The following is a 13,747-nucleotide window of genomic DNA, read 5'->3' as shown; positions in this document are numbered from 1 at the left end:
GGAAACCTACAACGAGTTCTTCGTCGACTTGTTCCTTTGATAGCTGCTAGCTAAGCTAAAGCATAAACAAGCACCTCGACGACTTGTTTAATTGATAGCTGCTAGCTATGCTGAGCTAAAATAGCCAGGAAACCTACAAGTTCTTCGTCGACCCTTTCCTTTGATAGCTGCTAGCTAAGCTAAAGCATAAACAAGCTCTTCGACGACTTGTTCATTTGATAGCTGCTAGCTAAATTAAGCTAAAGTATAAACAAGCTATTCGACGACTTGTTTCTTTGTTAGCTGCTAGCTGGACTAAGCTAAAGCATGTTTTGCTGATATATAGTGATGGAACGAGCGACGCTAGTGCGTCAGCACTGTGCCGATAGCTCAAGAGAGAAATCCCGTATTGTTGTGTGTATTGCTTTAAGAAACAACTACGTGACTGATACAGAAAATGTATCGTTTGGCCAAAGTGTGTAGTATAAGGAAATAAACTTCATCAAAGTGTCGTGGGTCTGTTGGATGGACTTTTACGTAATTATTGATAATTCTAAAGAGTTTCCCCCAGTGTGGAATGATTTAGATCGTATCATGAACGATTTGTTCTGCGCATGCACTTTAAGCATCGCCTCCTTTTTTAGCCGCAAGTGATTTATGTTCAATTTAGTTTTCAATTTAATTCAAACCTGCGCAATATATTTTTGCTAAAACCATGTCAGACCATTTGATGAATATTTATTTCCTATGTCCCACTCTCTTGCATTTATAAAGCGAATGCCATCGAAAGAAGTGACGCTTGATTCGCGCATGCGCAAAATTTGTCACTTAACTCAATCTATGCTTCGCCGGCGTGTCTAAAACTATCTACCTTACGGCCTTAAATATCCGTCAAAATCATTTTCAAGTCATCTAAGACCACATTGAAGCTTAAAAAATCGTTAAAAATCACTGCAGGAAACTTAAAAAGCCCAAGGGTGCATTAACGTCAACTCGATTTCATGTGGGCCGTACAATTTTAGATATAATATTTATTTATTTATAATATAAATGACAAATCAGACCCAGTCTCAACACCCCCACCACCACCCTGCAGCAATACACTGAAGTTCCGGGAACAGGAAGTGAGACTGGTAATGTGGTCTGTGAACACCAGGAAGGCTTCTGGCCCAGACAGCGTACCTGGGAAGGTGCTCAAAGCCTTTTCAATTGGTCCCTGCAACAATCCATCATTCCATCCTGTCTGAAATCTGCCACCACTATCCCTGTCCCCAAAAAGCCAAACATTGACAGCATGAATGATTATAAGCCTGTTGCACTCACGCCTGTGATCACGAAGTGCTTTGAAAAGTTGGTAGCCCGCCATATCAGGAATACAATCCCTCTCTCAGTTGACCCTCACCAGTTTGCTTATAGAGCAAACAGGTCCACTGAGGATGCTATTGCAATTGCTCTACAGCAGTGGTTCCCAAACTGGGGGGCGCGCCCCCCTAGGGAGGCGTAAAGAGAATTACGCCGCCTGGCGACCACACTAATTTGGTGCTGGCCGTCATTTCGGCTGTATTTACAAAAGAAATCCTGCCGCTAAATGTTGGCGTCAACAGAGCATTCAAAGATAGACTGTGAACTATGTATATATATTATATATAATAACTCGGAGCTAGCCGTCATTCCCGGAGGCTTAAGAACTACAACCGCGGGACCCAGCGTTTTTGGAAGACTCATTTGGGCAATTATTTGATTCAGACACAGAAAATTAGGACTTTGATGAATTTGTGGGTGATGATGACGTGAGTAAGTTGTAAAATGTCCAAATAAAGCACTGCCGAACTCAGTTTTGCTTCTGTTGCCTTTTTAAAGCGTGTTTTTAGGGTGTGGGTGTAGCGTCCAAGAACTATATTTCCCAGCAGTCACTGCGCACCGGAACCCGAAAATAAGCTGCTTCCGGTAGCCGGCGCTATTGCGTTTCGATATTTAATCCATATATAATATATATGCGTCTAATGAAATGGTGCGTTCTTTGTGGGTCTAAAATACAGATATTCCACTCGTTACTGACACTGCGGCGTAAAAAACGATGTACCAAATAGGCGTGAAAATACGGTAGTTGTTCAGTTATAATAGTTGTAGTAGTTATAGTAGTGTTTTGTTAATTTGTTGCTCTTTTCACTTTGCAGAAATGTTTGGAGCAAAGAAAAGAAAGTACTCGGATGAATACATCAAGTATGGCTTCACTGTTACAGAGAGGAATGGAATTCACCGCCCTCAGTGTGTCATATGCCATGCAGTCCTTAGCAATGATGCCTTAAGACCTGGTCGTCTGGAGCAACATTTGATCACAAACCACGAAGCATTAAAAGAAAAGCCAAAGCAGTTCTTCACAGCCAAACTTGTATGAAGCTGGACTCAAGCGGTGTTTTTCATAAAGAAACGTGGAAACTAGCAGAAGCATCTTACGAACTGTCACTACTTATTGCAAAAGCAAAGAAGTCTCACTCTGTGGGGGAGACTCTTGTAAAACCTTGCATTTTGAGTGCTGCAAATACTGTGCTTGGGGAAGAAAGCCAAAGAAAGTTATCAAAGATGTCCTTGTCAGATAACACAGTAAAGTGTCGTATTGACGAACTTTCAGAAGACATAAAACAACAAGTTCTGGACAAAATAAAAGCATCTCATTTTTTTGCAATACAGTGTGATTAAACTACTGATGTTGCTAACCTCTGCCAGCTGCTTGTTTATTCACGATTTGTGGATGAAGGAACTGTGAAAGAGGAAATTCTTTTTTTCAGCAACACTGGAGACAACAGCAAAGGCTATCGATGTTTTTTCAAAAGTTGATGAGTTTTTCCAAGAGCATGGTCTTTCATGGGAACAAGTAGTCGTTGTTTGTACTGATGGTGCCCCAGCAATGATTGGATCTCGCTCTGGATTCGTAAAGCTGGCGAAGGAAAAAAATCCTGCTTTAACTGGGACTCATTGTGTTATCCACAGACAAGCACTAGCAAGCAAAACTCTGCAAGGTAATCTACGCAGTGCTCTGAATTTGTCAATAAAAGTGGTGAATTTTGTAAAGAATAGCTCTTTGAATTCTAGGCTTTTTGCAGCTCTTTGCTCAGATCTGGGCACTGATTACAAGACTCTCCTGTTTCACACGGAAGTCCGCTGGCTTTCCAAGGGAAACATGCTGAGTCGTCTTTACGAGCTCAAGGATGAAGTGGAAATTTTCTTGCAGAGGCAGAAACAAGACAAACTGTATGAAGCATTCACAGAGGAAAACTTTCAGCTTTCACTAGCATACCTTGTGGACTTTTTTGAGGCTATCAACAACCTCAATTTGAAGTTACAAGGAAAAAGTACAAACATCATTGCACACTCTGATGTAATCAGAGCTTTCACTGAAAAAAATCATCTTTGGAAACGAAAAGTACAAGTTGGGAACTTTTCAATATTCTCACATCTCAATGAGCTCTTATCTGAGAAGAGAAAACTTGAGCAGTATGACTTCACAAAACAGGTTTTATCTCATCTCGATTCCCTTGCTGAGGAAGATATGCGCTATTTTCCAGAGGTCACAATGGAGAATTCTCTTTGGACTTTGGTGCAGAATCCATTTAACACTGATGTGGAGTTGTTACTGGACTCACTGCAAGAGGAAGCCATCGATTTGAAATGTGACTCGAGCGCGAAAAGGGACTTTGAAACAATGAAGTTAGAAGAGTTTTGGTTGAAATATCTTCCAATGTACCCAAAAGTAGGTGAAGAAGCACTTCGTGTGATTCTTCCCTTTTCTTCAACTTATCTTTGTGAAGCAGGGTTTTCGGCTCTTGTTGTCAAAGCAGCGGAACCGACTTGATGTAGCAAATGACTTGCGTTGTGCGCTGTCATCCTTCAAACCTAGGATTTCTGATCTCGTGAGGAAGAAGCAACAACATCCATCTCATTAAATTAGTTCATAAAATTGTGCCTAGGTCTCATGAGTCTTTCCAAATATTATATGTAATGTTTTCAATTTATTTAGATTCTTAAAATTGCCAGTCAATTTTGCCAGTTTGCTAAAGTTTTTTTTCGATCCCTTTCAACCAAATGTGTTTAGTTTACTTAGAAAAAATGTCTCTCTGGAATGTACTATTATTTGTTTGAGTGGCTTTCATTATTAGAATTTAATACAAAGAGAGATCTGTTTTCCTGAACAATGCTAAGAAATAAATGCAATAAAATAAAATAAATTCACATGAGCAAAAGAGGAAGTGGGAGGGGGGGGCATGCAGGTCTACTGGAAGCAAGAAGGGGGCATCAGGTAAGATAGTTTGGGAACCACTCCTCTACATAGAGCACGTGAGGATGCTCTTCATTGACTATAGCTCAGCCTTCAACACCATAAAACCGGACATTCTGACTGACAAACTCTCCCACCTTGGACTATCCTCTTCAATCTGCTGCTGGATAAAGAACTTCTTGACCAACCGACCACAAACTGTTAGACTTGGTCCCCACCTCTCTTCCTCCATTACACTGAGCACTGGCTCCCCTCAAGGCATTGTACTGAGTCCTCTTCTGTACTCCCTGTACACATACGACTGTACACCAACCCACCAGTCTAACGCCATCATCAAATTTGCCGATGACACCACTGTGGTCGGACTCATCTCAGGAGGGGATGAGTCGGCCTACAGAGATGAAGTCAACAAACTGTCTCCGTGGTGCTCGGTGAACAATCTCACACTGAACACCACGAAAACTAAAGAAATAATCCTGGACTTTCACAAACACGGCACAGATCTGGCCCCACTCCGCATAAATGGAGTATGTGTAGACAGGGTCCAGTACTTTAAATTCCTGGGGGTCCACGTCACGGATAAGCTCTCATGGTCTACAAACATCACGGCAGGAGTGAAGAAGGCTCAGAAATGACTCCATTTCCTCAGGGTACTTAGGAGGAACAACTTGGACACCAAGCTTCTGATAACCTTCTATAGAACCACTGTAGAGAGCATCCTGGCGTACTGCCTCACAGTGTGGTACGCTGGAAGCATGGCGGCAGACAAAAAAGCCATGCAGAAAGTAATTAACACTGCCCAGAGGATTGTCGGCTGCTGTCTGCCCTCACTGGAAGACATTGCCAGCCCTTGTTACCTCAGCAGAGCCAGGAACATCATAGGGGACCCATACCACCCTGGTCACAATCTGTTCCAGCTGCTGCCCTCTGGCAGACGCTGTAGGTCCCACAAAGTACGGACAAATAGGCTTAAGGACAGTTTTTTTCCCCACATCAATCAGAACTCTAAATTTGCGGTAACACAACACACATTCCCTTCTGAGGTAATATGAAAAGATGTTTGGGTGGTGATCTGCCTCCTACTAGCTGACTGAAGGTAAGTGAAAGACAGTGAGAGGTAAGTGACCTGTATCCATAACAGCAGAATGCCAAATTACAAGTCCGTAACTATCACTTATTTAGGTCTTTTGCCGAGTAAACGCACCTTATGGAGAAGCACTACCAATTTCGTCATACGCAGTTTCTGGGTGTGATGACAAGTAGGCTTTTGTTGTTGATGATGACGACAGGGCCTATGTCTTATTATTATTATTATTATTATTATTGAATGGAATTTATCTTCTTCTCTGCTGGCCTAAGAAATATCTGAATCATATATTTTATTTTGTCCATTAATGCTTCCAGATGTGTGTTTTCATATTGAAGCATTTAACCAATCACATTTCAGCCATTATTTGTTGCCAGGGTCAGAAATCTGCCTCAATGCCTTCACAATCAGTTCTGCGGGCTCTGCTGCATTAAACAAGCATCAACAAGACTGTTGCTTTAACCAATCAGAATTCGATTTGGTGACAACAAGGCCATTTCACAGGCATAGGGATACGTCATCGCTTTCACCAACTATGATTGGCTAGTATGCGGCCCAAAGCCAACGTGAGCCAGCCAGAGATCGCAAACTCCACCCACAATGGCTGACGGAGGAAAATAAATGGGTTTGGTGGCAGATTTGCTCACAAAGCTATTTTCCAGACTGACTTTTCCAGAAAAAAATGGACATCATTAAGAAAGGGCGGTCAACTCCGAAGCAACCAAGCCTTTTACAGCCGGGAAAATGGTGTGTGCGGCACTTTCAGCGCGCTAACTTAGCTCCACAAGCAAATAGTATATTGTTGTTTTGATTTAAAGCCATTTTCAAAACGGACTATGCCAGAATTATGACAGGACAGGCTCGACTTTCATCATTAGCTTCGATGGTGATAGGAAAGAAGGAAGAAAGAACGAAAGGAGGATGGATATTGTGTACAGTTAAAAAAAAAATTGGTGAGTAAAATATGGCTATATTTCTAAATAATATTTCAATTGTGGGCCAAGTTCTGATATCTGTAAAGCTCCAGTGTTTGTATTTAAGCTCCAGTGTTTATACTTAATCACAAAATGCTGCTAGGAAGTGGATTTGACCCCAGTTTAATTTTTGGCGTTTCACCATTGACGTCCGTCGCTGTCTTTTCCCGGGAAAAATCACCCCCCTGGCCTGGTTGTAATGTCTCAAAAGCTCCAGTATTTGTATTCAATCAATAACTGATGCTAGGAAGTGGATTTTACCTAATTTTAGTGCATTTTTTGTCATTTCACGTATGGACGTATCGACGTTCAGCGCTGTCTTTTTACCGGGGAAATGATACTCCGGGCCCGGTTCTGATGTCTAAAAAGGTCCAGTATTTGTATTTAATCAATAAATGCTGTTTTTGGCTGGATTTTACCCCATTTTCGGGCAATGTTTTACCGTACACTATTGACGTTCATCGCTGTCTTTTCCTGGGAAAATCACCCCCTGGCCTGGTTTTAATGTCTAAAAAGCTCCAGTATTTGTATTTAATCATGAAATGCTGCTAGGAAGTGGATTTTACCCCATTTTTGTGCATTAATTTATTGATTATTTTTTTATGTGTCGCAGCTGTAGCTGCAGTAGAGGTTTTACGTTGAAGGCACTACCAGAAAATGCACCGCCCGCCACTGATATATCCTCAATACGACGCTATCTTGGGGAAAAAATGTATGCTGAATGCAGTCAATGTGGCGCTTTGCTTTCATATTACAGCAAAAAGAGTGGCACCTCGACGCTGAGCAGGCATTTAAACAAGCTGTACTGGCAAAAATGATGATCGTCAATCAATATATTATTATATCAAATCTGAATGTTTATACAGTCTTGTTTAACTTAGATTTTGTAACAAAAGAAAGGCTTTAATTTGTTCATTTAAATCACCCCTCATCCTCATGAATAATATATGAAATTTCAGATTCACTTCTGTCGTTTCAATCATTAAACTTAGGAACTTCAAGAGTTAGTGTATGTATTTTGACAAATAGAGGGGTTTGCATCTCTCATGGAGATACTGCAATACCAGGATGATGCGTGGAGTGGAAGGACCAATCTCCTATTTCATCACCTAGTCCCAAACATCAATTTAATATGTGGTCCCCATTTAGGAGACATAACAGCTATTAAACAGATAAGAACAGATACTACACTTGATCTTAGTCAAAAGGCCGAGAAGCCATATTCCTTAAACAGGTGCGAAGGACGACTTCATTCCAGATAATTCAACATAAAGTAGTGGAAACACACGTCGGATGTCAATAGTAACATACATTTACATATACAACAAACTACAATGACACACGTTTAGTGTGATAACAGGGGAACTCATCTCATCCCATTTTCTGAACCGCTTTATCCCCATTAGGGTTTGCAGGGGGTGCTGGAGCCAATCCCAGCTGTCTCCGGGCCAGAGGCGGGGGACACCCTGAATCGGTGGCCAGCTGATCGCAGGGCACAAGGAGACGGACAACCATGCACTCTCACACCCATACCTAGGGGCAATTTAGCGTGTCCAATCAGCCTACCATGCATGTTTTTCGGAATGTGGGAGGAAACCCACACAGGGAGAACATGCAAACTCCACACAGGTGGACGTTACCTGGATTGCTGCACTTGTCATAAAGCAAATTGGACGAGATTGAGTTTGTCCTTTTTCATACCAACCTGCACAACCCCCCCTGGTGGAATTATATTTGTCATAAAAAGGAATTATTAACATTTAGGCATAATGGAATTAGATTGTGTGCAAATATATTATAAAAAGGGGGAATGTCAGGATTATTTCATATTATAAGTTTGCTTGCAACAAAGAATATGCTTTGCTTTACCATTAAACTTACTTTGCTATATTTGCTTAAAGTAAAATGATGTATAAATGCTGTGCTACTGATAACCTAAGTTAGACTAAACAAAGAGAAGCCAAACGCCTTGGACTACTTGGAGCGGACTAAACAAAGATGATCCAGAACACCTTGAACTGCACCTGCATCCACCACAGACACACCCATAAAAATTCCAGACTTTCATTTGTCACCTCAACGGGAGAGCCTTGGCTCCAACTTCCATCGCAGCGAACCCCAAATCTGGCCTTTTGTTGGAATCTTTCGATTCCAAAAGGGGGACTGAAGGGTGCATTTGAAACGTAAGAAAGTTTGGTACCATAAAAACACGTACAGAAAGAACTCTGGCCAGCGTGCAAAACTGCTGATAACCACAGTGTCAGCGGCTCCCCAGCTGTCTACAGGGTTGTGTCAGCATGAAGTTAACCCTGAGCCTCCCATGGATAAACTCTCTTCTTCCCATCTGGACCCTCAATGAGATAGAAGCCATTATTTGTATCGCATTGACAGTCACATAGCGCTATGTTTATTAAACTTGACGAGTTGTTGTCACATTTCTGCCTGTTTCCATTAATTAGCTCTTGAACAATTTCAACAAACATGCGAGTGATTAATCCTAAGGCAGTGTGACTGAGTGGTCCAAGTTGCTGGATTTAGGCCCCAGTCTCTCAGGAGGTGTGGATTCAAATCCCACCACTGCTATTAACTCAATAACTGAATTCTGTTCTTTCACTAATTTTGTTATACGCAGCTGTGTATGATGACAATAAAGGCTTTTGATTTGACTTTTTGAACAATCAACAGACTTTTACTCTTCAGGCAGTATGGAAGATGAATGAATGATCATGCAAATTGCTGCTCTACTTGTGAAAAATTCAGGTTACGAAACATCTTCTGGAACCAATTATATTTTCTTAAGTAGATGTAACACTGCATTGGTTTATCATGGTATTAAATTCCTTTATCTTAGATCCATCTAGTGGATGTATAGCACAACCCCAACCAGCACTACTACTACTACTACTACCACTACTACTACTACTACTACTACTACCACTACTACTACTACTACTACTACTACCACTACTACTACTACTACTACTACTACCACTACTACTACTACCACTACTACTACTACTACTACTACTACCACTACTACTACTACTAGTACTACTACAACTAGTACTACTACTACCACTACTACTACTACTACCATTACTACTACTACTACCACTACTACTACTACTACCACTACTACTACTACTACTACCACTACTACTACTACCACCACCACCACTACTACTACTACCACTACTACTACTACCACCACCACTACTACTACTACCACTACTACCACTACTACTACTACTACCACTTCTACTACTACTACTACCACTACTACTAATACTACTACTACCAATACTACTACTACTACTACTACCACTACTACTACTACTACTACTACTACTACTACCACTTCTACTACTACTACCACTACTACTAATACTACTACCAATACTACTACTACTACTACCACTACTACTACTACTACTACTGCGCCTTATATGTGCATAATATATAAAACCAATTTTAATAAAAGCCATTCTTTGAAGGTGCGGCTTTTATGTTGATATTAGTACACATACACGACACCCTCTGATCTCACCGCCAGGTGGTCACGTGGTTCACGCCGGCCCAGATAGTTTCAAACACAACCAGCCCTGCAGTGTAGTATTTCTTAAGGGACGGAGAGCAATAATTGCCACATTTCATGGTAAAAACACCTGACTTTGTTAAATGAAGTAGTGATAAAGTACCATGTAATATGTCAATTGAATGATCAATTAACACTTGATTATAAACCCACTGCTTAGTTCATGAATGTTTTAACTTATATTACTCTGAAGATGAGGTTTTTCTGTCAACAGGTTCCAGATGTTTGTTTCCCATTTTTAACTTTGTATTAAAAAAAAAATCTATTTGGTATTCAGATTTTCAAAGCATCATTTTGTTAGAGATTACAAAAATATGATTTGTAGAGAAGTGCTATTTTGTTCTAGTTGTATTTTGAGTTGTGCCTTTTTTCAGACCTTTTTTGTTTTGTAGTCACGCTTTCTCAACAAAGCAACACTTAAAAACTCGTATAAGAACCCACACTTGTGAGACACTTTATTCCTATTCTATTCGTGGTAAAAAAAAATCATGGCATCATGTGACTCCACACTGTTTTCATTTGTACTGGTTCGCCAGATTTAATCATCATTTTCTGACATTCTGCCAGATTTAATTCACCTACATGCCTCGATCCTAGGCCTTCCTGCATAACTTGCCAAAAAAAATCACTGTTGTTTTCACTTTTTATTTTACTTGTCTTTTTTTTATTACTTTGATACTGCTGAAAAATCTGCTCTGCAGGGATACAAATCTAGAATATACTTGTTACTTCATGCTGATGTAATGAATTGTTACTTTTCATGGGCAATATTTGAAGCAAATGACCAACTATGCAAGGAATTAAATATAATTAATCAATTATAGACTTTTAATCATTGGAATCAATATTGCAAAAAATAACTATAGCTCTATAGCTATCGTAAATTAAGGTGTGTTGTTGGAATTATGTTTAAAAAGTGCCTTCTAAATTATAGACCCCTTCAAGGATTTTTTAAATTTCCATTAAATTTTATTTCAAATGTGCAGAAAGTCCAACCCCCCTAAAACAAAAGGGCACACACATTTAAAAAAATAGCTCCCATTTGTCAATATCACAAATCCATTTCACACAAAAAACTCAATTCACATATAACAATCCTCTTTTCTCAAAAAGTAAAACCCAGTAAATAAACTTCCTGTGTTCAATGAGTACTGTTGTGTTCAATAGATTCAGTTTTTCATTGAGTAACTTTAAACTGTACTGTTAGAAAACTACTCTTGTTTCTCTTTAAATCAAACAAATCTTTCTTTCACCTTTTTAAGATTTCTGTGGTTAAGAACTTCCAAGCGCCGAGTCTAGTGTGGCCGAGCGGCCCAAGGTGTTTCTCCATGACAAAGCCTTGATTCATTACATTCATGTCAAATTCATTCATTCATTTTCTGTACCCTCTGCCTCATTCACATTGAATGTCAGAAAATGATGATCATAAATAATCATATAATCAATGTATTTTAAGTTTATGTAGAATAGTTTTTTACTGGTCAGTATTTTCCTTTTCTGAAGTTTCAGATGAGGAGTTGTGGTACAAGTTACATAGATTGATGCAAAACAGAATCATCGTCTTCAACACAACAGTACTCAGTGAAAACATTTGAAGTTTATTTACTAGGTTTTGATTTATGAGAGAGAAGGATTGTGATATGGGAATCGAGTCTGTGTGTGAAATGGGCTAGTGATATTTTCAAATGGAATGTAGTTTTATTCTATGTCTTTTAAATGTGTGGGTCCTTTTGGTTTGGGGAGTTGGATTTTCTCTTTTAGCAATTGGGAAAAACAACTGCAATGTGTCACTGTCAATCATGAGTTACTGAAAATGCACATTTGAAATAAATAAATCGTACTGCAAAATGAAACATTTCTCGAAGGTGTCTATAACCCAAAAGAGACTTTTTAAACAATTTCCAAAACGGGCCATAATTTGTGACTCATAGTCATGTTTTAGTATACACTGCAATATTGAATATTTAGTGAAAGTATTGCTAAATGTCTGATAAACATTCATAATTATTTAGTTACATTTACATTTACTAACCGAGTGGTTAGCACGTTGGCCTTACAGTTCCGAGGTCATGGGTTCAAAATACACACAAGAACCCACACAGGTGAAAAACCATAGTCAGGACGAATGTACTCAATGGACGTTTTCCACTTTTAGTCCTTTGCGTGTGTTTTTATCTAATCCAAGAGTGTTTCTCCTGTTCACAACTAACTGGGATAGGCCCCAACAACCACAAGACCCCATGAAGATAAGCAATACAGAAGATGAACAAATGAACCTTTTACACCCCCCTCATGTAATTAAAACGTTCCCCCTTTTTAACAAAACATGCTACCATTCCATAAACGTGGAGGCAAATCCAATCATTGTAACAACCAACTGCGTCTACTCGAATGTAAAATAATAAAAAAACTAGCTTCATAAGATATTGCAAGGCTGGCGAACAAGACACAAAGAGCCAAATTGTTAAACTGTCTGACTGAACCCTTATGGTCCCCTTAAATTATAAACGCGTTGTTGATTCGTTTCCTGTCTCTTATGTCTTACACTCTACTGGGACCATGAAAAAAGTGCTAAAACAGTGAATTTCACTGGATTCATCTGTTGAATGCATTTTTTTCATTGATAATACGGTTCCAGACTCTGGGTTAAAAGTTCTCTTTAGATTTTTTATCCGAACATTGTCACCTACCGGAAATGTATCTTGATGAAAATATTTGGAAAAACTCAAATCTGGTGCTGTGGTTTTTGCTTGTTTAAGCATGTGCTGCTCCCGCTCTGACAAAGAAGTGGGTTGTATTTGAAGGAGTTCTTCAATTGCACAGTCATCACTGACATTAAAGTTCGCTGACCAGAATGTCAGATGTTTGATGTTTGATATAGCTTTCGCGAAAATGTATAAAATACCATTTCAGATGATCATGCTAGATCAAAATGATAGTGCATTTTTTTTAATCTCAGCTATGATTTTACATTCAAATATTTTTTTTCTTTGATTGAAGAGTTTTTTTTTTATTATAGTGAGGTTATGAATTGTTTGAATGCACATCAATATTTAGACCAAGGGATTTCTTTTTATTGAATAATAAGACAATCATTACAAATAGAATCACAAATGTACCTCCATTAATGTAGTTTAACAATATACTCGTGATGAAAAAATAATCCAGAATTATCAGAGAAGAGTTATTTTTTCAATGATCCACAAACTGGTTCTTTTTAATTCTGCTGGGCAAAATGCCACCCACCTACTACTTCATGTTTGGCAACTAGCACCTTATTAGGCTACTGTAGCACCATCTTTGCAGTGATGTGAACGACTGTTGAAGGAAGAGCACTCTGTCTTCCTTCTAGGGTCCGATTAATTTCGGATGTGGAAGATGTTGGGTGTCCAAATACAGGCTGGAGGCGAGAAACAGTGACTTCAAAGCTTTTATTACAGAATATTCTGAGCACAGGTGAACCACAGGCAAGGCTGTCGTCCTCAAATGCGCCGAGACAGACAACATACATTCATTCACCTTTATTCTCTCAAGAGGGTGGTACCGAAACCGAACAGGGATGGGATTTTCCCCTACTTCAGACAGTAAGCTATTTGTTATGAACCGGCAAATAGAAGATAACGACAATGTTGCAAGTCTTCCAGGATAAGCCATTTGTTATGAACCGGCAGATAGAAGATAACGACAATGTTGCAAGTGTTCAAGGACACATCTGGCTACAGGACACAGCTCTACAAAGGAGAAGCTTGAGACTCATGGAGTCATGACTATAAACAGGCAAAATACACATTTCAATATGAGACCCACTTCACGACCCAGCTATTTGCAAAGCCCCT

General features: G+C 39.5%; 1 protein-coding gene and 1 non-coding gene across 2 annotated transcripts in view; one reads left to right on the top strand and one right to left on the bottom strand.

Moving 5' to 3' along the window:
* LOC144065889 (uncharacterized) overlaps nucleotides 1-13,747 on the top strand; it is a 70,830-nt gene that overhangs the window by 46,451 nt on the left and 10,632 nt on the right. The gene's annotated exons all lie outside the window — the stretch shown is intronic.
* Nucleotides 7,347-7,537, bottom strand: LOC144066394 (U2 spliceosomal RNA). Its single transcript, XR_013297566.1, has one exon. It is a non-coding gene; the product is annotated as a U2 spliceosomal RNA (small nuclear RNA).

The sequence above is a fragment of the Stigmatopora argus genome, chromosome 20 (assembly GCF_051989625.1).
Source record: "Stigmatopora argus isolate UIUO_Sarg chromosome 20, RoL_Sarg_1.0, whole genome shotgun sequence".
NCBI classification, from domain to species: domain Eukaryota; kingdom Metazoa; phylum Chordata; class Actinopteri; order Syngnathiformes; family Syngnathidae; genus Stigmatopora; species Stigmatopora argus.
Note: the sequence above shows the minus strand (reverse complement) of the source record. Positions and strands in the feature narration are given on the sequence as shown.